The sequence below is a fragment of the Somniosus microcephalus genome, chromosome 3 (genome assembly GCF_052327205.1).
Source record: "Somniosus microcephalus isolate GS21.2 chromosome 3, FLI_Smic_1.0, whole genome shotgun sequence".
Classification (NCBI taxonomy): Eukaryota; Metazoa; Chordata; class Chondrichthyes; order Squaliformes; family Somniosidae; genus Somniosus; species Somniosus microcephalus.
This window is the reverse complement of record NC_140989.1, coordinates 203,473,107-203,500,738: the sequence shown is the minus strand read 5'-3', so window position 1 is coordinate 203,500,738 and position 27,632 is coordinate 203,473,107.

The following is a 27,632-nucleotide window of genomic DNA, read 5'->3' as shown; positions in this document are numbered from 1 at the left end:
CCAGGGTATAGTGTGAGGGGCCCAGGGTATAGTGTGAGGGACCAGGGTATAGTGTGAGGGGCCCAGGGTATAGTGTGAGGGACCAGGTTATAGTGTCAGAGACCAGGGTATAGTGTGAGAGACCAGGGTGTAGTGTGAGGGGCCCCAGGGTACAGTGTCAGAGACCAGGGTATAGTGTGAGGGACCAGGGTATAGTTTGAGCGGCCAGGGTATAATGTGAGAGACCAGGGTATAGTGTGAGGGACCAGGGTATAGTGTGAGGGGCCAGGGTATAGTGTGAGGGACCAGGGTATAGTGTGAGGGACCAGGGTATAGTTGAGGGACCAGGGTATAGTGTGAGGGGCCAGGGTATAATGTGAGAGACCAGGGTATAATGTGAGGGACCAGGGTATAGTATGAGAGACCAGGTTATATTTTGAGGGGCCAGGGTATAATGTGAGAGACCAGGGTATAGTGTCAGGGACCAGGGAATAGTGTGAGAGACCCCAGGGAATAGTGTGGGAGACCAGGGTATAGTGTGAGGGACCAGGGTATAGTGAGAGGGACCAGGGTATAGTGCGAGAGACCAGGGTATAGTGTGAGGGACCAGGTTATATTTTGAGGGGCCAGGGTATAATGTGAGAGACCAGGGTATAGTGTGAGAGGCCAGGGTATAGTGTGAGGGACCAGGGTATAGTGTGAGAGATCAGGGTATAGTGTGAGAGACCCCAGGGTATAGTGTGAGGGACCCCAGGGTATAGTGTGAGAGACCAGGGTATAGTGTGAAGGACCACGGTATAGTGTGAGAGACCAGGTTATAGTGTGAGGGATCAGGGTGTAGTGTGAGGGACCAGGGTATAATGTGAGGGACCAGGGTATAGTGTGAGAGACCAGGGTATAGTGTGAGGGACCAGAGTATAGTGTGAGGGACCAGAGTATAGTGTGAGGGACCAGGGTACAGTGTGAGAGACCAGGGTATAGTGTGAGGGACCAGGGTATAGTGTGAGGGACCAGGGTATAGTGTGAGGGACCAGGGTATAGTTGAGGGACCAGGGTATAGTGTGAGGGGGCAGGGTATAATGTGTGAGACCAGGGTATAATGTGAGGGACCAGGGTATAGTGCGAGAGACCAGGGTATAGTGTGAGGGACCAGGTTATAGTGTGAGAGACCAGGGTATAGTGTGAGGGACCAGGATATAGTGTGAGAGACCAGGGTATAGTGTGAGAGACCAGGGTATAGTGTGAGAGACCAGGGTATAGTGTGAGAGCCCAGGGTATAATGTGAGGGACCAGGGTATAGTGTGAGAGACCAGGGTATAGTGTGAGGGACCAGAGTATAGAGTGAGGGACCAGGGTATAGTGTGAGAGACCAGGGTATAGTGTGAGAGACCAGGGTATAGTGTGAGAGACCAGGGTATAGTGTCAGTGTTGAGTCTGTGTTTACAAGTGCAGTTATGCTGAATAACAGGACACAGACTACAGAAGTAAGTAAACAGGTCTTTAGTGATTGAGGGTCAGGGCGGAACTGAGGTACACTTTGCTCCGCAGGGTTTATATACCGGTGTGGTCACCACCGGTACTACAATGTACAGGAGCCATTAAAAAGTACTCCATCACCTTAAGGTATCCTCTTAAGGTAGTACAGGTTACATACACTACAATTCCTCCCCTTTTGCTTAACAGTGGACACCCCCAATTAATACACTACATGGATAACATATATACAATTTGCACACAAGAACTGTCCAAAGATTCAGTCTCTGAGGAGGCCTCCTGATCCGGCCCGGATAACGCCTTTCAGGGATCTCTGGTTCCCGTTGCTGGGATGACTCATCCACTTGATTTCCCACGGATTCAACATCATCCAATACGTTCGAGTCTGAGGTAGATGCTACAGGCTCAATAAGTTCTTCAACTGGTGTCTCTGCCGTAGACATGGGTTCGACCCTTGTTCTCGATTCCACAAGTTGGTCAGCATGACGTCGTATTACGTTCTCTCCAAAGTCTACCATGTACATCAAGGGTCCCTGTCGTGCACGAATTGTCCCAGGTTGCCATTTATCATCCCTATAGTCCCTGGCCAACACTAGTTGTCCTATTTCAAAACTACGAGCGGCCTTTTTATTTACATGCTGGAATTGCTTGTTTTCGACTTCCCGTCGCACATTGGGTTTTAACAAATCCAACCGGGACCGCAACCTTCTGTTATAGAACATTATGGCAGGGCTTTGATTTGTCACTGCATGCGTGGCATTTCGATATGCCATAAGGAAATTGTCCACCTTGTGTTGTAGTGGAATATGATCTTCACTCATGGCCTTTATCGCCTTTTTGAATGTTTGTACAAATCTCTCGGCCAACCCATTTGTAGCCAGATGATATGGGGCAGATGTATAGTGTTTCACCCCATTCTTTTTCATGAATTTCTGGAATTCTTCTGACACGAACTGTGGTCCGTTGTCTGAACATATTTGCTCCGGCAATCCATTCCTTGCAAATATGGTTCTTAGAACTGCAATCGTCCTCTCAGAGGTAGTGGCCGACATCTTAATCACTTCTGGCCATTTAGAATGTGCGTCTACTGCTATCAAAAACATGGAATCCATGAATGGACCTGCAAAGTCGATATGCACACGTTGCCATGGGGCTGAAGGCCATTCCCACGGATGCAGCGGTGCAATTGGAGGTGCGTTCTGAACTTTTTGGCACCCTGAGCAGCTTTTAGTCAGATCCTCTATTTGTTTTTCGATACCTGGCCACCACACATAAGCCCTGGCAAGGCTTTTCATCTTGACTCCCCCCAGACGACCTCCGTGCAATTCTTTTAGAACTCTCTCCCTTAATTTAGGAGGAATAATCACCCTTGTTCCATACATCAATGTTCCTTGACATACGGACAGCTGTTCTCGTCTGGCTGAGAATGCTGGTAACAGTGGGTCGCCATGTGCTGTCAAGTCGTAGACCCGAGACAGTGTCGGGTCATTTCGGGTCTCTCTCTCAATACCCGCATTGGTGACTGGTAAGCATTCAATGATGGTCGAGTGAAATATCTCGACAGGGTCAACTGCCGGTGCCTCTTCCGCTGTAGGTAGTGGCAGGCGCGACAGCCCATCAGCATTTCCATGATGCTTTATACCTTTGAATTCAATATCATATTGATGTGCCCCTAGGAAAAGGGACCATCTCTGAAGCCTCTGCGTCGTCATTACCGGAACACCCTTCTTAGGGTTGAAAATGGAAACCAACGGCTGGTGATCTGTCAGCAGCGTAAACTTTTGGCCTTGCAGGTAATGGTTAAATTTCTTAACTCCCCACATGAGGCTGAGAGCCTCCCTATCTATCTGAGCATAGTTGCGCTCAGCGGAGGTCAATGATCTGGATGCGAAAGCGACTGGCCTTTCCGAGCCATCTGGAAACTTATGTGAGAGCACTGCCCCGATACCATATGGAGAAGCATCACAAGCTAAGCGAAAAGGCAGCGTTGGGTTAAAGTGAGCCAACACTTCCTTAGAGGTGATCAGTGCCTTGCTCTTTCGAAAAGCCCGCTTACAATCATCGCTCCACTTCCATGGTATTCCCGTTTGCAAAAGAGTGTTTAGCGGGTGTAACACCGTGGATAAATTTGGAAGAAACTTGTGGTAATAGTTAACCAACCCGAGGAACGACCTCAACTGGGATACATTTTCCGGTGCTGGAGCTTTGACAACAGCTTCAATCTTGTCAGGTGACTTATGGAGCCCCTCCTGGTCAATGACGTGGCCGCAGTACGAGATTCGCTTTTGAAAGAACTCACATTTCTGGCGATTAGCTCTTAGCCCATATTCTTTCAATCTGATGAGCACCTGCTCCAAATTCGCGAGGTGATCATTATCGTTATCTCCTGTAATCAGGATGTCATCCAGGTAGCATTGTGTGCTTGGGATTCCCTGCAATACCTGCTCCATGGCCCTTTGCCAAATCGCTGGAGCCGATGCCACTCCAAAAACCAGCCTATTATACCGATACAAGCCCTTATGTGTGTTGATCGTGAGATACTGTCGTGACGCTTCATCAACTTCCATCTGTAGGCACGCCTGCGCCAGGTCTATCTTGGTGAAGTGCTTCCCGCCAGACAGTGAAGCGAAGATATCTTCAATCCGCGGAAGCAGATATTGCACCGTGTGAAGAACTGGATTAACAGTGATCTTGAAATCGCCACAGATGCGAACCTTCCCAGGCTCCCCCGGCTTGTTGCTCAACGAACGCTTCATGACAGGAACAATGGGTGTAGCCCATTCGCTCCAGTCCACCTTGGACAGTACCCCTGAACGTTCTAGCCCTTCCAGCTCTGCTTCCACAGCAGGTCATATCGCATAAGGCACCGGTCTGGCTTTGAAAAATTTTGGGTTTGCATGTTCTTCAACCTTGATGGTTGCCGTAATTCCTTTCAGTGTTCCAAGTCCTTGTTGGAACACCTCCTTAGCATCGTCTAAGATTTTGGACACTCGTTTAGGTTTGACGTCGTCCTCCTTACAGGCATCCACAATCAGTGCTTGTATGGAATGCCAGTCCAAATTTATTCTCCGAATCCATTCCCGTCCCAGTAGTGGCAGACCTCCATCAGGTAACACATACAAGTCCATTTTCTGACTTTTTTTTACCATTGTAGACCACATTTACTTTTATCTTTCCTTTGGGGTATACTATTTGCCCCGTGTATGTTTTCAATACAATCTCCGTATCCCTCGGGAATGTGCGAGAATAACCTTTTGTAATCTTGCTTATTCATGACCGTTAATGCCGACCCTGTGTCCAATTCCATCTTCACTTGAACTCCTGCTATCCGGAGCATGACCCAGATAGTTTGGTGGTCTGCTGTGTTACCCACATTATGTATTTTCAGACAACCCAGTTCCTTATTGCTGGAGTCTGAATCCGTCTTCTGTTCATCCGAACTGTTCTCTGTCACCTTGTGTACTTTTTTGTACTTCTCCTGCGGTGACTTTTTGCTGCTGGTCTTCTTTCCTGACTGGCATACTCTCGCTATGTGACCAAGTTTGCCACATTGCCTGCATTCTTTGTCTTTGAACCAGCACTGGTTCTGGTCATGCGTTGTCCTTCCGCAACGATAGCACTTTACTGCGTCCAATGCCATTTCATTGGTGCTGAATTACAGTGGCCTTTGCTGTATCTCTGCAGCGCCCCGTGCTGCTGCCTCGTGGGATGCTGCAATGCTGAAAGCTTTGTCCAGCGTAAGATCCTTTTCCTCTAGCAGTCGCTTCTGGGTTCCTTCCCTTAGGAGCCCACACACAAACTTATCTCTCAGTGCGTCTGCTAGTCCTGTTCCGAACTGGCAGTACTTGGATAACTTGCGCAGTTCTGTTAGGGATTCAGCATTGCTTTCTTTTTTAAGTTGAATTCTTTTGTAGACTTTAAATCGTTCCGCTATCAGCAGCGGTGTGGGGTTTAAATGCTCTTGCAGGATAGTAACAATATCCACGAAACTCTTCCCTACCGGTTTGTCTGGGGTTACCAGGTTCCTTAATAACCCGTACGTCTTCGCACCCATCGAGTTTAATAGGGTTAGTGCTTTCTTATCGTCCGGTACATCATACGTTGTACAGTAAACTTCGATGCGTTCCACATAAGTGGCCCAATCTTCCACATCGTTATCAAAAGCAGTGATGTTACCCGTTTTTGGCATCCTTGCTGAGCTTCTTCCCCTTTGGATATTATTTAATATGATGACTTTTTTTATTTTTTTATTTAAGATGGCGGCTTTTCCATCAAGATGGCGATTCCCACGCTGTTGCCGTCCACGCCTCCCAGCAGTCCTTCCTGCCTTTATTCCCTGCTGCTCCCGCGGTCCTTGTGGCAATAAAACGCTTTTCTGGCTGCTGCGTGTCTCTGCCCCGATTACAGTCCGGCTCCTGACATCGGCTGCGGTCGTGTTCTCCGCCCTTTTCTTCGTATTCCCTCCCCTTCTCCCACTGACAACTCGGCTGACTTCCCCCCCGTGCCGCTCGATCGGGCTTACCCGCCGCTGTCGTAGAAGGGATGATCACCGCCTGTTGCTGATGTTGGACTTCATGGCCAGAAAACCAACCCGGGTTCCCGATGGCCTCCTGTGCGATGCAGTGCTCATCAGGATGTTGAGGGCGGATGCCATTTTTTGACGCCCGTTCCTGAGGACGAAGCTTCCTTGGATGCAAAACTGCCGCTAGGTATGATCAGACTCGTCGCCACTGTTGAGTCTGTGTTTACAAGTGCAGTTGTACTGAATAACAGGACACAGACTACAGCAGTAAGTAAACAGGTCTTTAGTGATTTAGGGTCAGGGCGGAACTGAGGTACACTTTGCTCCGCAGGGTTTATATACCGCTGTGGTCACCACCGGTACTACAATGTACAGGAGCCATTAAAAAGTAGTCCATCACCTTAAGGTATCCTCTGAAGGTAGTACAGGTTACATAAACTACAGTCAGGGACCAGGGTATAGTGTGAGAGACCAGGGTATAGTAAGAGAGACCAGGGTATAGTGTGAGGGACCAGGGTATAGTGTGAGAGACCAGGGTATAGTGTGAGGGACCCCAGGGTAGAGTGTGAGGGACCCCAGGGTATAGTGTGAGGGACCAGGCTATAGTTTGAGGGGCCAGGGTATAATGTGAGGGACCAGGGTAAAACGTTAGTGACCCCGGGGTATACTGTGAGGGGCCAGGGTATAGTGAGAGGTACCAGGGTATATTGTGAGGGACAAGGGTATACTGTGAGGGACCAGGGTATAGTGTGAGTGACCAGGGTATACTGTGAGGGAACAAGGTATAGTGTGTAGGACCAGGATATAGTGTGAAGGACCAGGGTATAGTGTGATAGACCAGGGTATAGTGTGAGGGACCAGTGTATAGTGTGAGGGTCCAGGGTATGGTGTGAAAGACCAGGGTATAGAGTGAGAGACCCCAAGTTATAGTATGAGGGACCAAGGTATAGTGTGAGGGACCAGGGTATAGTGTGAGGGACCAGGGTATAGTGTGAGGGAACAGGGTATAGTGTGAGGGACCATGTTATAGCATGAGGGTCCAGGGTATAGTGCGAGAGACCAGGGTATAGTGTGAGGGTCCAGGGTAGAGTGTGAAAGACCAGGGTATAGAGTGAGAGACCCCAGGGTATAGTGTGAGAGACCCCAGGGTATAGTGTGAGCGACCAAAGTATAGTGTGAGAGAACAGGGTTTAGTGTGAGGGAACAGGGTATATTGTGAGGGACAAGGTTATAGTGTGAGGGACCAGGGTATAGTGTGAGAGACCCCAGGGTATAGTGTGAGGGACCCCAGGGTATAGTGTGAGGGACCCCAGGGTATAGTGTGAGGGACCAGGGTATAGTGTGAGGTACCAGGGTACAGTGTGAGGGACCAGGGTATAGTGTGAGGGACCAGGGTATAGTGTGAGGGACCAGGGTATAGTGTGAGGGACCAGGGTATAGTGTGTGGGACCAAGGTATAGTGTGAGGGACCAGGTTATAGCGTGAGGGTCCAGGGTATAGTGCGAGAGACCAGGGTACAGTGCGAGGGACCCCAGGGTATAGTGTGAGGGACCAGGGTATAGTGTGAGGGACCAGGATATAGTGTGAGGGACCAGGGTATAGTGTGAGGGACCAGGGTATAGTGTGAGGGACCAGGGTATCATGTGAGGGAGCAGGGTATAGTGTGAGGGACCAGGTTATAGCGTGAGGGTCCAGGGTGTAGTGCGAGAGACCAGGGTATAGTGTGAGGGACCCCAGGGTATAGTGTGAGGGACCAGGGTATAGTGTGAGGGACCAGGATATAGCGTGAGGGACCAGGGTATAATGTGAGGGACCCAGGTATAGTGTGAGAGACCCCAGGATATAGTGTGAGGGACCAGCGTATAGTGTGACGGACCAGGGTATAGTGTGAGGGACCAGGGTATAGTGTGAGGGACCAGGGTATAGTGTGAGGGACCAGGTTATAGCATGAGGGTCCAGGGTATAGTGCGAGAGACCAGGGTATAGTGTGAGGGTCCAGGGTAGAGTGTGAAAGACCAGGGTATAGAATGAGAGACCCCAGGGTATAGTGTGCGAGACCCCAGGGTATAGTGTGAGGGACCAAAGTATAGTATGAGAGAACAGGGTTTAGTGTGAGGGAACAGGGTATATTGTGAGGGACAAGGTTATAGTGTGAGGGACCAGGGTATAGTGTGAGAGACCCCAGGGTATAGTGTGAGGGACCCCAGGGTATAGTGTGAGGGACCAGGGTATAGTGTGAGGTACCAGGGTACAGTGTGAGGGACCAGGGTATAGTGTGAGGGACCAGGGTATAGTGTGAGGGACCAGGGTATAGTGTGAGGGACCAGGGTATAGTGTGAGGGACCAGGGTATAGTGTGTGGGACCAAGGTATAGTGTGAGGAACCAGGTTATAGCGTGAGGGTCCAGGGTATAGTGCGAGAGACCAGGGTATAGTGCGAGGGACCTCAGGGTATAGTGTGAGGGACCAGGATATAGTGTGAGGGACCAGGATATAGTGTGAGGGACCAGGGTATAGTGTGAGGGACCAGGGTATAGTGTGAGGGACCAGGGTATCATGTGAGGGAGCAGGGTATAGTGTGAGGGACCACGTTATAGCGTGAGGGTCCAGGGTGTAGTGCGAGAGACCAGGGTATAATGTGAGGGACCCCAGGGTATAGTGTGAGGGACCAGGGTGTAGTGTGAGGGACCAGGATATAGCGTGAGGGACCAGGGTATAGTGTGAGGGACCCGGGTATAGTGTGAGAGACCCCAGGATATAGTGTGAGGGACCAGCGTATAGTGTGACGGACCAGGGTATAGTGTGAGGGACCAGGGTATAGTCTGAGGGACCCTGGTATAGTGTGAGGGACCAGGGTATAGTGTGAGGGACCTCAGGGTATAGTGTGAGCGACCCGGGTATAGTGTGAGGGATCCCAGGGTATAGTGTGAGAGATCAGGGTATAATGTGAGGGACCCCAGGGTATAATGTGAGGGACCCCAGGGTATAGTGTGAAGGACCAGGGTATAGTGTGAGGGACCAGGGTATAGTGTGAGGGACCAGGGTATAGTGTGAGGGACCAGGGTATAGTGTGAGGGACCAGGGTATAGTGTGAGGGGCCCCAGGGTATAGAGTGACGGACCAGGGTATAGTGTGAGGGACCAGGTTATAGTGTGAGGGACCAGGGTACAGTGTGAGGGACCACAGGGTATCGTGTGAATGACCAGGGTATAGTGTGAGGGACCCCAGGTATAGTGTGAGGGACCAGGGTATAGTGTGAGGGACCAGGGTGTAGTGTGAGGGACCAGGGTTTATTGTGTGGGACCAAGGTATAGTGTGAGGGAGCAGGGTATAGTGTGAGTGACCAGGGTTTAGAGTGAGGGACCAGGGTATAGTGTGAGAGATTAGGGTATAGTGTGAGGGACCAGGGTATAGTGTGAGGGACCAAGGTATAGTGTGAGGGACCCCAGGGTATAATGTGAGGGACTAGGGTATAGTGTGAGGGACCAGGGTATAGTGTGAGGGACCAGGGAATAGTGGGAGAGATGAGGGTATAGTGTGAGGGAACAGGGTATAGTGTGAGGGACCAAGGTATAGTGTGAGGGACCCCAGGGTATAATGTGAGGGACCAGGGTACAGTGTGAGGGACACCAGGTATAGTGTGAGGGACCAGGGTATAGTGTGTGGGACCAGGATATAGTGTGAGGGATCAAGGTATAGTGTGAGGGACCAGGGTATGGTGTTTGGGACCAGGGTATAGTGTGGGGACCAGGGTATAGTGTGAGAGACCAGGGTATAGTGTGAGGAACCAGTTTATAGTGTGAGGGACCAGGGTATAGTGCGAGGGAGCAGGGTATAGTGTGAGAGATCAGGGTACAGTGTGAGGGACCAGGGTATAGTGTGAGGGACCAGGGTATAGTGTGAAGGACCAGGGTATAGTGTGAGGGACCAGGTTATAGTGTTAGGGACCAGGTTATAGTGTGAGGGACCAGGGTATAGTGTGAGGGACCATGTTATAGTGTTAGGGACCAGGTTTTAGTGTGTGGGACCAGGGTATAGTGTGAGGGACCAGGGTATAGTGTGAGGGACCAGGGTATAGTGTGAAGGACCAGGGTAGAGTGTGAGAGATCAGGGTATAGTGTGAGGAACCAGGTTATAGTGTGAGGGACCAGGGTATAGTGCGAGGGACCAGGGTATAGTGTGAGAGATCAGGGTATAGTGTGAGGGACCAGGGTATAGTGTGAGGGACCAGGGTATAGTGTGAGGGACCAGGGTATAGTGCGAGGGATCAGGGTATAGTGAGAGAGATCAGGGTATAGTATGAGGGACCAGGGTATAGTGTGAGGGACCAGGGTATAGTGTGAAGGACCAGGGTATAGTGTGAGGGACCAGGTTATAGTGTGAAGGACCAGGGTATAGTGCGAGTGACCAGGGTGTAGTCTGAGGGACCAGGGTATAGTGTGAGAGACCAGGGTATAGTGTGAGGGATCAGGGTATAGTGTGAGGGACGAAGGTATAGTGTGAGGGACCCCAGGGTATAATGTGATGGACCAGGGTATAGTGTGAGGAACCCCAGGTATAGTGTGAGGGACCAGGGTATAGTGTGAGGGACCAAGGTATTCTGTGAGGGACCAGGGTATAGTGTGAGGGACCCCAGGGTATAATGTGAGGGACCAGGCTATAGTGTGAGGGACCCCATGTATAGTGTGAGGGACCAGGGTATAGTGTGAGGGACGAGGGTATAGTGTGAGGGACCAGAGTATGGTGTTTGGGATCAGGGTATAGTGTGGGGGACCAGGGTATAGTCTGAGGAACCAGGTTATAGTGTGAGGGACCAGGGTATAGTGCGAGGGACCAGGGTATAGTGTGAGGGACCAGGGTATAGTGTGTGGGACCAGGTTATAGTGTGAGGGACCAGGGTATAGTGCGAGGGACCAGGGTATAGTGTGAGAGATCAGGGTATAGTGTGAAGGACCAGGGTATAGTGTGAGGGACCAGGTTATAGTGTTAGGGACCAGGTTATAGTGTGAGGGACCAGGGTATAGTGTGAGGGACCAGGTTATAGTGTTACGGACCAGGTTATAGTGTGAGGGACCAGGGTATAGTGTGAGGGACCAGGGTATAGTGTGAGGGACCAGGGTATAGTGTGAAGGACCAGGGTATAGTGTGAGGGTCCAGGGTATGGTGTGAAAGACCAGGGTATAGAGTGAGAGACCCCAAGTTATAGTATGAGGGACCAAGGTATAGTGTGAGGGACCAGGGTATAGTGTGAGAGACCAGGGTATAGTGTGAGGGACCCCAGGGTAGAGTGTGAGGGACCCCAGGGTATAGTGTGAGGGACCAGGCTATAGTTTGAGGGGCCAGGGTATAATGTGAGGGACCAGGGTAAAACGTTAGTGACCCCGGGGTACACTGTGAGGGGCCAGGGTATAGTGAGAGGTACCAGGGTATATTGTGAGGGACAAGGGTATACTGTGAGGGACCAGGGTATAGTGTGAGTGACCAGGTTATACTGTGAGGGAACAAGGTATAGTGTGTGAGATTTGCAGACGGAGTGAATACACATGCTGAAGATGGGCTGCTGAGATTTTAGTGTTTTTAGTGTCTAAGGTGGGGAAAAAAAAGTTTCATTTCATTTCAATTTTTAAAAAGGTTTTAAAATTAAATTTAGTTCTAGTTAAGTTAGTTTAGTTTAGGTTAGTTTAAGTTTAGATTAGTCTAGACAAAGTAGAGAAGGAAAAGACCGCCAGAAAGACTACCAAAGAAAAAAAAAACCCAGAGGAAAATAGAGGAAAAAAAAGCCAAAGCAAAAAAAAAAAGAAACAAGAGAAGAACTACACAAACCAGTGAACGGCAGCCACACGGGGCTTCAGCAGCGGTGGTTGAGTCGGCGGCATCGGGACCGAGTTCGAGGAGGCGAGGTGACTCAGGCCGCAGCCCAGCGGTCCAGCAACCGGCACAGCCGAGGGGACTCGGGCCGCATCCCAGAAATCGGAACGCAGCCCGGCAACGGGCACAGCGGAGAGGACTCGGGCCGCATCCCAGAAATCGGCACAGCCGAGGAGATCCGGAACGCAGCCCGGCAATCGGCACAGCGGAGAGGACTCGGGCCGCATCGCAGAAATCGGCACAGCCGAGGAGATTCGGAACGCAGCCCGGAAATCCAGCAATCAGCACAGCCGAGGGGACTCGGGCCACAGCCCAACAATCCAGCACGGGAAAGGCCCGAGGAGCCAGGCCAGCAGGCACAGAGACCTCTGAGGAGAAGGAGAGCAACCAGAAGGCTCGCAACCAAGACCGTGAGTACAGGGCCCAGGGAGGGAGGCCCAGGGAAAGGCCCGAGGAGCCAGGCCGAAACAGAGGCCCAGAGACCTCTGAGGGGGAGGGGAACAGCCCGAAGGCACCGGGAAACAGTGGCTCACAGACTCAGACCTGAGAAGGGTGAACCCAGGAGCCGAGGCCCAGGGACCACGGGGTCGGAGAGGGGGACCGGGAAAGTTCGCGAACAGGGAGAGGGTAACACCAAACCCGGGGCCCCAGAAAAGCTTATTCTAAGATCAACAATACTTTACCAAAAATGAGCGAATCAGAAGATCCACAACAGCCCCGCTTCCAGATTCCCCCCAACACCACAAAAAAAGCTATAAAAACGATCAAGCATGCTCAGATGAGAGAAAAACCAGAAACTCTCTTTACTGACTGTTACAACAATGGGACAAAAAGTAACCTCATATTCTACTCAGATCAGCCAGCGGCTTGGATCAGAGCAATAAAATCACACTATACCAGTGTTAAGCTAAAAAATACCGCAAATGGGTCCATAATGAAAATTAACACACCAGGAGACAGTTCAATCACGACTGTCAACGCGTACAATACCGGAACAATATTAGTGCAAGGCAACCTCGACAAATTTGCAACGGCCTTCAGGACACTGAAAAGATCAACTACGAGGGGAATGAACAGCCCCAGAGTGGCCCGCACTCCCCCCAACATTGACAACTTACCAGGAGAAAATCTGCATGGTCAAGGGATGAACGAGCCACACAGTTCAAACCAGACACTAACCCCGGGGAACCACAGCCACACGATACAACTGACAAACCCCAGCATAACTACCACGGAGGAAGCCACACATAGTTCCCCTACCATTCCCAGCCCACCAAGAGAAGAGCAGCATAGCCAGGAAGTGAGTGAGCCTTCCAGGGCCGACCAGCTTAGCCAGGAAGTGAGTGAGCCTTCCAGGGCCGACCAGACACATACCCCGGGATCACACAGCCAGATACAACCAAAAGATAAATTTTATCAATTAGAGATAGAGATGGTTAAACTTAGAGAGGAGGTCCTCAAATTGAATGACAAACAAAAGCAGGAGAGGGAGAGACACAAGAGAGAGCTGAATAGACTTGATAACCAGGTGAATCTACTTAAGAATCAGGTGAAAGAGCTGCAGGAAAAAGAAGAGAGCCATAGAGGAGAGAAAACACCATTAGACCAGCAACCAGAGACTAGAGATAAGACAAGACAGAGCCGGACGGAACGGCTGCACTCCCACACGGAACAAAAGCAACAGACACACAATACAAGGGGTGCCACACAGACCGACCAGCATGCTGACTCGCAATCTTCCCCCACCACCATGGAACCACAAGCGAGCCGCTCACAAGAGGTACGCACACACCAGACACCCCAGCCCAGCACACACACTATGAGTCCAGGCGAAAGCCACCAGACAGTAAACACAAACAAGGCTGACGTCGTAATACTCATAGACTCAAATGGGAAATTTCTATGGGAGAAAAAGCTCTTCCCTAGAAGTAAAGTAGAAAAGATTTGGTGCCCAACAACAGACAGAGCCATGGGATGGCTGACCAAAGCCAGATTAGGCTCCCCCCAACACATAATAATACACACGGGCACAAATGACCTAAAGGCCAAACAGAAAGAGGTAGCAACATCGCTCAGAGCAATGATTAGGAAGGCAAGCAGTACATTTCCAAACACTAGAATCACTGTTTCCACAATATTGCCGAGAACAGACTTCAACAACAACACAATTCATGAGATAAATGCCAGCATAGCAACAGAATGCGAATCAAACCACAACGTACACCTGGCCCAACACCCCACCCTCGATGAAGAATGTCTTTACGACCACGTCCACATCCAAAGGCAAAAAATATCGATCTTTGCTAAAGCCCTGAAGGACGTCGCTTTTAACCGGGTCCATACCCAGACTCCAAGAGGACCCCCCCCCCGACCACCAGAGATCAGCGGGGTACATATCAGGAACACTACAAAGACCACCACCACACCAACCGAGACCGGAGAGGATCCCCATGCAAAACAACATTATCAGACCTGCACCACTCCTGTCCCACAGGGGAATAGGACCGCTACCAGCCAGACAGAGGGAGAGATGCACAGGACGTACGCAATACCTCAGACAGAAACAATCCATTAAGAGACAATAAGCAGATGTGCAGCAGCATCTACTTCCGCCTTATGGATCAAGGACTAATTAATAGAAAGAACTGTAACCAAATTGTATTAACTTTTGTAGACAACTGGGGTGATCTTTTTTTTCCCCACACTTAGACACGACAAACACGTACCACTCTTTAACCTATCATAGAAAAAGATAAAACTTAACATGAAATCCTTATATATTTCGACCTGGAATATCCAAGGTCTACGCTCTTCACTGCGAGAAGTGAAGAGTAGGACCCCAGAGTTCATAGAGGAAACTAAAGATCTAGATATTATCATTTTACAGGAAACTTGGTATAAAGGAAAAGGACACACCGGCTGTCCCCAAGGGTACACTGAGCTAGTGGTCCCCTCCAATAAATTACCAAGTGTAACCCAAGGCAGAGACTCCGGAGGCATACTGATCTGGTTTAAAACAGAACTTAAGAATTACATCAAATTTATAAAAAAGGGCGAAAACCATATGTGGCTCAAACTTGAGAGGGAGATTATCTCAAACACCCAAGATGTTTACATTTGCGCACTTTATATCCCTCCAATCGATTCCCCGTACTACAAAGAGGACACCTTCTCCAACATGGAGGGGGAAATTATCCAATACCAGGCCCAGGGGAACGTGTTGATCTGTGGGGACCTCAATTCAAGAACGGGCGAAGAACCAGACTTCACCAATAATCAGGGAAACAATTACGTATTCGGGAATAACCACTTTGACATCCCTTCCCTTCCATACAGGCATAACTGCGACAAGCAGTCAAATACCAACGGTAAACAGCTACTACAGCTCTGTCGAAACCTGGGTCTGTACATTGTCAATGGTAGGTTCATAGGAGACCTCCTAGGAAGATCGACCTACTGCTCACCTCTTGGCTGCAGCACAGTAGACTATATGATTACAGACTTGGACCCATCCTCTTTCAGAGCATTCACAGTCAAACCACAAACAACACTGTCAGATCACAGTCAAATTACTATGTTTCTCAAAAAGACAGAAACAAACAACATAGAAACACAACCCAGTAAACTGTACAACACCAAAAAATCGTACAGATGGGCCAAAAACGACACGGAAAAATACCAGAAAACAATTAGCAATGCATCAACTCAAGCTCTCTTAGACACCTTTCTGGATAACATATACACTCACAATAAAGAAGGCGTAAACCGGGCAGTTAGTAAACTAAACAATATTTTTGATAATTTGGCAACAAATGCAAACTTGAAAGCTCGCAAGAACAAACCCAAAACAAAAAACTATGAAAAATGGTTTGACCATGATTGCCATAACATGAGGAAAAAACTTAGAAAACTATCAAACCAAAAACACAGACATCCAGAAAACGAGGAATTACGCCTTACTTATTGTCAGACGCTAACACAATACAGAAACACACTCAGGACCAAAAAAGAGCAATTTATTAAGAATACACTCAGCTCCATGGAGGAATCCATTGAGTCGAATTGTTTCTGGGACAACTTGAAAACACTACACAAAAAACAACACGACGATTTGTCCATTCAAAATGGGGACACATGGGTAAACCACTTTGAAAAATTATACCAGAAAAACACACTAGGACCAGAGCAACACCAAATACGCAAAAAACTTGAAAAGCTTGAAATGGCCATAAAAGATAACCAAAACCCGCTAGACGCCATAATAACAGAAAAAGAACTTCTTGAAAAACTCAAGGACCTGCGACCAGGAAAAGCTTGCGGGACAGACGGCATACTAAACGAGATGATTAAACACGCAGACGACAAACTGAAACTGGCGATCCTAAAACTCTTCAACTTGGTTCTGAGTGTCGGTTATTTCCCTGACATCTGGAACAAAGGACTCATAACACCCATATACAAAAGTGGGGACAAAATCGACCCAAACAACTATCGAGGCATCTGTGTAAACAGTAACCTGGGGAAGGTATTCTGTAGCATCATAAACAAAAGACTTATAAACTTCCTTGAAGAGCACAATGTCTTGAGTAAAAGCCAAATTGGATTCCTGCCAAACTATAGAACATCCGATCATATCTTCACCCTACAGACCCTAATTGACAAACACGTTCACCATAACAAAAGCAAAATCTACGCATGCTTTGTAGATTTCCAGAAGGCTTTCGACTCCATCTGGCATGACGGTTTATTCCTGAAACTTATCGAAAGCGGGGTAGGAGGGAAAACATATGATGTAATTAAATCAATGTATACAAACAATAAATGTGCAGTTAAAATTGGAGACAAACAAACAAAATACTTCCCACAGGGGCGGGGGGTGACGCAGGGCTCGCCAATCTCACCGACACTCTTTAATATTTACATTAATGGATTGGCAAAACTACTTGAACAATCTACAGCACCCGGCCTCACCCTATATGAATCCAAGGTTAAATTCCTCCTCTATGCCGACGACCTGGTTCTGCTGTCACCAACTAAGGAGGGTCTACAGCAGAACCTGGACCTGCTGGAGTCGTACTGCCAGACTTGGGCCCTGACAATAAATCCCCAAAAAACCAAAGTCCTTGTGTTCCAGCAAAGATCCAAACAACATGGACCCACAATAAATTTCACAGTAGGAACAACCAAAATTGAACAAACCACTCACTACACATACTTGGGCTTAAAAATCAGTTCTACGGGAAACTTCAAACTGGCTGTGAATGAACTGAAAGAGAAAGCAAGAAGGGCTTTCTATGCCATCAAAAAATCAATCCAAATAGAAATCCCAATTAGCATTTGGCTCAAAATTTTCAAATCAGTAATTGAACCAATTGCACTCTATGGCAGTGAGGTCTGGGGACCACTAACACAACAAGATTTTGCAAAATGGGACAAACACCCAATTGAGATCCTACATGCGGAATTCTGTAAAAGTATCCTCCGGACTCAAAGGAAAACAGTAAACAACGCATGCAGGGCGGAACTAGGCCAATACCCATTTATAATCACTATCCAAAAAAGAGCCACCAAATTTTGGAATCACCTACAAATGAGCAACCCCCAATGCTATCACTACGACGCCCTGAAATGCCAAGAGCTGACCATAAAGAAGAATACCCTCAGTCAACTAGTCCTGGGACTCAATAAAGTAACTAATAACAATACTAACAATAACCAGCCCCAGGACAGTGACAGGGTAACACAAAGAATTCGACCCAACACAATCGTCGCTAAGCAAAAGGAAAAATATCTGTCATATTGGGCAGAAACAACAAAAACCCAAAGCAAACTCAATTGCTACTTGGCCCTAAACAGACAATACAACATAGCTGATTACCTGACCATGGTAAAGGATAACAAACTGAGAAGAACCTTGACAAGGTACAGACTTAGCGAACATAGCCTAGCGATCGAAAAAGGCAGACACAGGCAGACCAGGCTGCCAAGAGAAGACAGGATATGCTCTCACTGCAGTCAGGGAGTAGTTGAGACAGAGATGCACTTCCTCACAGCCTGTGGAAAATATCAGGGCATCAGAGAGAATTTCTATCAAAAATTCTCACAAATATGCCCTGAATTCAGAAATCTGACTGACAACCAAAAACTCCCATTCCTACTGGGGGAGGAGAGAAGCTGTGTAACACTGGCGGCACACTATGTTACAGCTTGCCATGAACAGAGGGACAACCAGTAAACTAAGACAAGAGTATATATAAACAAGGCGAAAATATATTTATAAACTCAGGGATATACCTGTTTATACACTGTATGAATGGAACCGCGTTTATGTGTTCAACCATAAATGTATTTTGATGCTTTGGCAACATAAGATGTACCTTATCATGCCAATAAAGCGATTTGTATTATTGTATTATTGTAGTGTGAGGGACCCCAGGGTATAGTGTGAGAGACCCCAGGGTATAGTGTGAGAGTCCCCAGGGTATAGTGTGAGAGACCCCAGGGTATAATGTGAGAGACCAGGATATAGTTTGAAGGGCCAGGGTACAGTGTGAGGGACCAGGGTATAGTGTGAGGGACCAGGGTATAGTGTGAGTGATCACGGTATAGTGTGAGGGGCCAGTCTATAGTGTGAGGGACCAGGGTATAGTGTGAGGGAACAGGGTATAGTGTGAGGGACCAGGTTATAGCATGAGGGTCCAGGGTATAGTGCGAGAGACCAGGGTATAGTGTGAGGGTCCAGGGTAGAGTGTGAAAGACCAGGGTATAGAGTGAGAGACCCCAGGGTATAGTGTGAGAGACCCCAGGGTATAGTGTGAGCGACCAAAGTATAGTGTGAGAGAACAGGGTTTAGTGTGAGGGAACAGGGTATATTGTGAGGGACAAGGTTATAGTGTGAGGGACCAGGGTATAGTGTGAGAGACCCCAGGGTATAGTGTGAGGGACCCCAGGGTATAGTGTGAGGGACCCCAGGGTATAGTGTGAGGGACCAGGGTATAGTGTGAGGTACCAGGGTACAGTGTGAGGGACCAGGGTATAGTGTGAGGGACCAGGGTATAGTGTGAGGGACCAGGGTATAGTGTGAGGGACCAGGGTATAGTGTGTGGGACCAAGGTATAGTGTGAGGGACCAGGTTATAGCGTGAGGGTCCAGGGTATAGTGCGAGAGACCAGGGTACAGTGCGAGGGACCCCAGGGTATAGTGTGAGGGACCAGGGTATAGTGTGAGGGACCAGGATATAGTGTGAGGGACCAGGGTATAGTGTGAGGGACCAGGGTATAGTGTGAGGGACCAGGGTATCATGTGAGGGAGCAGGGTATAGTGTGAGGGACCAGGTTATAGCGTGAGGGTCCAGGGTGTAGTGCGAGAGACCAGGGTATAATGTGAGGGACCCCAGGGTATAGTGTGAGGGACCAGGGTATAGTGTGAGGGACCAGGATATAGCGTGAGGGACCAGGGTATAATGTGAGGGACCCAGGTATAGTGTGAGAGACCCCAGGATATAGTGTGAGGGACCAGCGTATAGTGTGACGGACCAGGGTATAGTGTGAGGGACCAGGGAATAGTGTGAGGGACCAGGGTATAGTGTGAGGGACCAGGTTATAGCATGAGGGTCCAGGGTATAGTGCGAGAGACCAGGGTATAGTGTGAGGGTCCAGGGTAGAGTGTGAAAGACCAGGGTATAGAATGAGAGACCCCAGGGTATAGTGTGCGAGACCCCAGGGTATAGTGTGAGGGACCAAAGTATAGTGTGAGAGAACAGGGTTTAGTGTGAGGGAACAGGGTATCATGTGAGGGAGCAGGGTATAGTGTGAGGGACCACGTTATAGCGTGAGGGTCCAGGGTGTAGTGCGAGAGACCAGGGTATAATGTGAGGGACCCCAGGGTATAGTGTGAGGGACCAGGGTATAGTGTGAGGGACCAGGATATAGCGTGAGGGACCAGGGTATAGTGTGAGGGATCCGGGTATAGTGTGAGAGACCCCAGGATATAGTGTGAGGGACCAGCGTATAGTGTGACGGACCAGGGTATAGTGTGAGGGACCAGGGTATAGTCTGAGGGACCCTGGTATAGTGTGAGGGACCAGGGTATAGTGTGAGGGACCTCAGGGTATAGTGTGAGCGACCCGGGTATAGTGTGAGGGATCCCAGGGTATAGTGTGAGAGATCAGGGTATAATGTGAGGGACCCCAGGGTATAATGTGAGGGACCCCAGGGTATAGTGTGAAGGACCAGGGTATAGTGTGAGGGACCAGGGTATAGTGTGAGGGACCAGGGTATAGTGTGAGGGACCAGGGTATAGTGTGAGGGGCCCCAGGGTATAGAGTGACGGACCAGGGTATAGTGTGAGGGACCCCAGGAATAGTGTGAGGGACCAGGGTATAGTGTGAGGGACCAGGGTGTAGTGTGAGGGACCAGGGTTTATTGTGTGGGACCAAGGTATAGTGTGAGGGAGCAGGGTATAGTGTGAGTGACCAGGGTTTAGAGTGAGGGACCAGGGTATAGTGTGAGAGATTAGGGTATAGTGTGAGGGACCAGGGTATAGTGTGAGGGACCAAGGTATAGTGTGAGGGACCCCAGGGTATAATGTGAGGGACTAGGGTATAGTGTGAGGGACCAGGGTATAGTGTGAGGGACCAGGGAATAGTGGGAGAGATGAGGGTATAGTGTGAGGGAACAGGGTATAGTGTGAGGGACCAAGGTATAGTGTGAGGGACCCCAGGGTATAATGTGAGGGACCAGGGTACAGTGTGAGGGACACCAGGTATAGTGTGAGGGACCAGGGTATAGTGTGTGGGACCAGGATATAGTGTGAGGGATCAAGGTATAGTGTGAGGGACCAGGGTATGGTGTTTGGGACCAGGGTATAGTGTGGGGACCAGGGTATAGTGTGAGAGACCAGGGTATAGTGTGAGGAACCAGTTTATAGTGTGAGGGACCAGGGTATAGTGCGAGGGAGCAGGGTATAGTGTGAGAGATCAGGGTACAGTGTGAGGGACCAGGGTATAGTGTGAGGGACCAGGGTATAGTGTGAAGGACCAGGGTATAGTGTGAGGGACCAGGTTATAGTGTTAGGGACCAGGTTATAGTGTGAGGGACCAGGGTATAGTGTGAGGGACCAGGTTATAGTGTTAGGGACCAGGTTATAGTGTGAGGGACCAGGGTATAGTGTGAGGGACCAGGGTATAGTGTGAGCGACCAGGGTATAGTGTGAAGGACCAGGGTAGAGTGTGAGAGATCAGGGTATAGTGTGAGGAACCAGGTTATAGTGTGAGGGACCAGGGTATAGTGCGAGGGACCAGGGTATAGTGTGAGAGATCAGGGTATAGTGTGAGGGACCAGGGTATAGTGTGAGGGACCAGGGTATAGTGTGAGGGACCAGGGTATAGTGCGAGGGATCAGGGTATAGTGAGAGAGATCAGGGTATAGTATGAGGGACCAGGGTATAGTGTGAGGGACCAGGGTATAGTGTGAAGGACCAGGGTATAGTGTGAGGGACCAGGTTATAGTGTGAAGGACCAGGGTATAGTGCGAGTGACCAGGGTGTAGTCTGAGGGACCAGGGTATAGTGTGAGAGACCAGGGTATAGTGTGAGGGATCAGGGTATAGTGTGAGGGACGAAGGTATAGTGTGAGGGACCCCAGGGTATAATGTGATGGACCAGGGTATAGTGTGAGGAACCCCAGGTATAGTGTGAGGGACCAGGGTATAGTGAGAGGGACCAAGGTATTCTGTGAGGGACCAGGGTATAGTGTGAGGGACCCCAGGGTATAGTGTGAGGGACCCCATGTATAGTGTGAGGGACCAGGGTATAGTGTGAGGGACCAGGGTATAGTGTGAGGGACCAGAGTATGGTGTTTGGGATCAGGGTATAGTGTGGGGGACCAGGGTATAGTCTGAGGAACCAGGTTATAGTGTGAGGGACCAGGGTATAGTGCGAGGGACCAGGGTATAGTGTGAGGGACCAGGGTATAGTGTGTGGGACCTGGATATAGTGTGAGGGATCAAGGTATAGTGTGAGGGACCAGGGTATGGTGTTTGGGACCAGAGTATAGTGTGGGGACCAGGGTATAGTGTGAGAGACCAGGGTATAGTGTGAGGAACCAGGTTATAGTGTGAGGGACCAGGGTATAGTGCGAGGGACCAGGGTATAGTGTGAGAGATCAGGGTATAGTATGAGGGACCAGGGTAAAGTGTGAGGGACCAAGGTATAGTGTGAGGGCCCCCAGGGTATAATGTGATGGACCAGGATATAGTGTGAGGAACCCCAGGTATAGTGTGAGGGACCAGGGTATAGTATGAGGGACCAGGGTATTCTGTGAGCGACCAGGGTATAGTGTGAACGATCAGGGTATAGTGTGAGGGACCAGGGTATAGTGTGAGGGACCAAGGTATAGTGTGAGGGACCCCAGGGTATAATGTGAGGGACCAGGCTATAGTGTGAGGGACCCCAGGTATAGTGTGAGGGACCAGGGTATAGTGTGAGGGACCAGGATATAGTGTGAGGGACCAGAGTATGGTGTTTGGGATCAGGGTATAGTGTGGGGGACCAGGGTATAGTGTGAGGGAGCAGGGTATAGTGTGAGTGACCAGGGTATAGTGTGAGGAACCAGGTTATAGTGTGAGGGACCAGGGTTTAGTGCGAGGGATCAGGGTATAGTGTGAGGGACCAGGGTATAGTGTCAGGGACCAGGGTATAGTGAGAGAGATCAGGGTATAGTGTGAGGGACCAGGGTATATTGTGAGGGAACAGGGTATAGTGTGAAGGACCAGGGTCTAGTGCGAGGGACCAGGTTATCGTGTGAGGGACCAGGGTACAGTGTGAGGGACCAAGGTATAGTGTGAGGTATCAGGTTATAGTGTGAAGGACCAGGGTATAGTGTGAAGGACCAGGGTATAGTGTGAGTGACCAGGGTATAGTGTGAGGGACCAGGGTATAGTGCGAGGGACCAGGGTCTCGTGTGAAGGACCAGGGTATAGTGTGAGTGACCAGGGTATAGTGTTAGGGACCAAGTTATAGTGTGAGGTATCAGGTTATAGTGTGAGGGACCAAGGTATAGTGTGAGGGACCAGGGTATAGTGTGAATGACCAGGGTATCGTGTGAGGGACCAGGGTACAGTGTGAGGGACCAGGTTATAGTGTGAGGGACCAGGGTATAGTGCGAGGGACCAGGGTATAGTGTGAGTGACCAGGATATAGTGTGAGGGACCAGGGTATAGTGTGAGTGACCAGGGTATAGTCTGAGGGACCAGGGTATAGTGTGAGGGACCCCAGGGTATAGTGTGAGAGATCCCAGGGTATAGTGTGAGAGACCCCAGGGTATAGTGTGAGAGACCCCAGGGTATAGTGTGAGAGACCCCAGGGTATAGTGTGAGAGACCAGGGTATAGTGTGAGGGACCAGGGTATAGTGTGAGAGACCAGGGTATAGTGTGAGGGACCCCAGGGTATAGTGTGAGAGACCCCAGGGTATAGTGTGAGGGACCCCAGGGTATAGTGTGAGGGACCCCAGGGTATAGTGTGAGAGACCCCAGGGTATAGTGTGAGAGACCCCAGGGTATAGTGTGAGGGACCCCAGGGTATAGTGTGAGAGATCCCAGGGTATAGTGTGAGAGACCCCAGGGTATAGTGTGAGGGACCCCAGGGTATAGTGTGAAGGACCCCAGGGTATAGTGTGAGGGACCAGGGTATAGTGTGAGGGACCCCAGGGTATAGTGTGAGGGACCCCAGGGTATAGTGTGAGGGACCCCAGGGTATAGTGTGAGAGATCCCAGGGTATAGTGTGAGAGATCCCAGGGTATAGTGTGAGAGATCCCAGGGTATAGTGTGAGAGACCCCAGGGTATAGTGTGAGAGACCAGGTATCACTGTTTCCACAATATTGCCGAGAACAGACTTCAACAACAACACAATTCATGAGATAAATGCCAGCATAGCAACAGAATGCGAATCAAACCACAACGTACACCTGGCCCAACACCCCACCCTCGATGAAGAATGTCTTTACGACCATGTCCACATCCAAAGGCAAAAAATATCGATCTTTGCTAAAGCCCTGAAGGACGTCGCTTTTAACCGGGTCCATACCCAGACTCCAAGAGGACCCCCCCCCCGACCACCAGAGATCAGCGGGGTACATATCAGGAACACTACAAAGACCACCACCACACCAACCGAGACCGGAGAGGATCCCCATGCAAAACAACATTATCAGACCTGCACCACTCCTGTCCCACAGGGGAATAGGACCGCTACCAGCCAGACAGAGGGAGAGATGCACAGGACGTACGCAATACCTCAGACAGAAACAATCCATTAAGAGACAATAAGCAGATGTGCAGCAGCATCTACTTCCGCCTTATGGATCAAGGACTAATTAATAGAAAGAACTGTAACCAAATTGTATTAACTTTTGTAGACAACTGGGGTGATCTTTTTTTTTCCCCACACTTAGACACGACAAACACGTACCACTCTTTAACCTATCATAGAAAAAGATAAAACTTAACATGAAATCCTTATATATTTCGACCTGGAATATCCAAGGTCTACGCTCTTCACTGCGAGAAGTGAAGAGTAGGACCCCAGAGTTCATAGAGGAAACTAAAGATCTAGATATTATCATTTTACAGGAAACTTGGTATAAAGGAAAAGGACACACCGGCTGTCCCCAAGGGTACACTGAGCTAGTGGTCCCCTCCAATAAATTACCAAGTGTAACCCAAGGCAGAGACTCCGGAGGCATACTGATCTGGTTTAAAACAGAACTTAAGAATTACATCAAATTTATAAAAAAGGGCGAAAACCATATGTGGCTCAAACTTGAGAGGGAGATTATCTCAAACACCCAAGATGTTTACATTTGCGCACTTTATATCCCTCCAATCGATTCCCCGTACTACAAAGAGGACACCTTCTCCAACATGGAGGGGGAAATTATCCAATACCAGGCCCAGGGGAACGTGTTGAACTGTGGGGACCTCAATTCAAGAACGGGCGAAGAACCAGACTTCACCAATAATCAGGGAAACAATTACGTATTCGGGAATAACCACTTTGACATCCCTTCCCTTCCATACAGGCATAACTGCGACAAGCAGTCAAATACCAACGGTAAACAGCTACTACAGCTCTGTCGAAACCTGGGTCTGTACATTGTCAATGGTAGGTTCATAGGAGACCTCCTAGGAAGATCGACCTACTGCTCACCTCTTGGCTGCAGCACAGTAGACTATATGATTACAGACTTGGACCCATCCTCTTTCAGAGCATTCACAGTCAAACCACAAACAACACTGTCAGATCACAGTCAAATTACTATGTTTCTCAAAAAGACAGAAACAAACAACATAGAAACACAACCCAGTAAACTGTACAACACCAAAAAATCGTACAGATGGGCCAAAAACGACACGGAAAAATACCAGAAAACAATTAGCAATGCATCAACTCAAGCTCTCTTAGACACCTTTCTGGATAACATATACACTCACAATAAAGAAGGCGTAAACCGGGCAGTTAGTAAACTAAACAATATTTTTGATAATTTGGCAACAAATGCAAACTTGAAAGCTCGCAAGAACAAACCCAAAACAAAAAACTATGAAAAATGGTTTGACCATGATTGCCATAACATGAGGAAAAAACTTAGAAAACTATCAAACCAAAAACACAGACATCCAGAAAACGAGGAATTACGCCTTACTTATTGTCAGACGCTAACACAATACAGAAACACACTCAGGACCAAAAAAGAGCAATTTATTAAGAATACACTCAGCTCCATGGAGGAATCCATTGAGTCGAATTGTTTCTGGGACAACTTGAAAACACTACACAAAAAACAACACGACGATTTGTCCATTCAAAATGGGGACACATGGGTAAACCACTTTGAAAAATTATACCAGAAAAACACACTAGGACCAGAGCAACACCAAATACGCAAAAAACTTGAAAAGCTTGAAATTGCCATAAAAGATAACCAAAACCCGCTAGACGCCATAATAACAGAAAAAGAACTTCTTGAAAAACTCAAGGACCTGCGACCAGGAAAAGCTTGCGGGACAGACGGCATACTAAACGAGATGATTAAACACGCAGACGACAAACTGAAACTGGCTATCCTAAAACTCTTCAACTTGGTTCTGAGTGTCGGTTATTTCCCTGACATCTGGAACAAAGGACTCATAACACCCATATACAAAAGTGGGGACAAAATCGACCCAAACAACTATCGAGGCATCTGTGTAAACAGTAACCTGGGGAAGGTATTCTGTAGCATCATAAACAAAAGACTTATAAACTTCCTTGAAGAGCACAATGTCTTGAGTAAAAGCCAAATTGGATTCCTGCCAAACGAAAGAACATCCGATCATATCTTCACCCTACAGACCCTAATTGACAAACACGTTCACCATAACAAAAGCAAAATCTACGCATGCTTTGTAGATTTCCAGAAGGCTTTCGACTCCATCTGGCATGACGGTTTATTCCTGAAACTTATCGAAAGCGGGGTAGGAGGGAAAACATATGATGTAATTAAATCAATGTATACAAACAATAAATGTGCAGTTAAAATTGGAGACAAACAAACAAAATACTTCCCACAGGGGCGGGGGGTGACGCAGGGCTCGCCAATCTCACCGACACTCTTTAATATTTACATTAATGGATTGGCAAAACTACTTGAACAATCTACAGCACCCGGCCTCACCCTATATGAATCCAAGGTTAAATTCCTCCTCTATGCCGACGACCTGGTTCTGCTGTCACCAACTAAGGAGGGTCTACAGCAGAACCTGGACCTGCTGGAGTCGTACTGCCAGACTTGGGCCCTGACAATAAATCCCCAAAAAACCAAAGTCCTTGTGTTCCAGCAAAGATCCAAACAACATGGACCCACAATAAATTTCACAGTAGGAACAACCAAAATTGAACAAACCACTCACTACACATACTTGGGCTTAAAAATCAGTTCTACGGGAAACTTCAAACTGGCTGTGAATGAACTGAAAGAGAAAGCAAGAAGGGCTTTCTATGCCATCAAAAAATCAATCCAAATAGAAATCCCAATTAGCATTTGGCTCAAAATTTTCAAATCAGTAATTGAACCAATTGCACTCTATGGCAGTGAGGTCTGGGGACCACTAACACAACAAGATTTTGCAAAATGGGACAAACACCCAATTGAGATCCTACATGCGGAATTCTGTAAAAGTATCCTCCGGACTCAAAGGAAAACAGTAAACAACGCATGCAGGGCGGAACTAGGCCAATACCCATTAATAATCACTATCCAAAAAAGAGCCACCAAATTTTGGAATCACCTACAAATGAGCAACCCCCAATGCTATCACTACGACGCCCTGAAATGCCAAGAGCTGACCATAAAGAAGAATACCCTCAGTCAACTAGTCCTGGGACTCAATAAAATAACTAATAACAATACTAACAATAACCAGCCCCAGGACAGTGACAGGGTAACACAAAGAATTCGACCCAACACAATCGTCGCTAAGCAAAAGGAAAAATATCTGTCATATTGGGCAGAAACAACAAAAACCCAAAGCAAACTCAATTGCTACTTGGCCCTAAACAGACAATACAACATAGCTGATTACTTGACCATGGTAAAGGATAACAAACTGAGAAGAACCTTGACAAGGTACAGACTTAGCGAACATAGCCTAGCGATCGAAAAAGGCAGACACAGGCAGACCAGGCTGCCAAGAGAAGACAGGATATGCTCTCACTGCAGTCAGGGAGTAGTT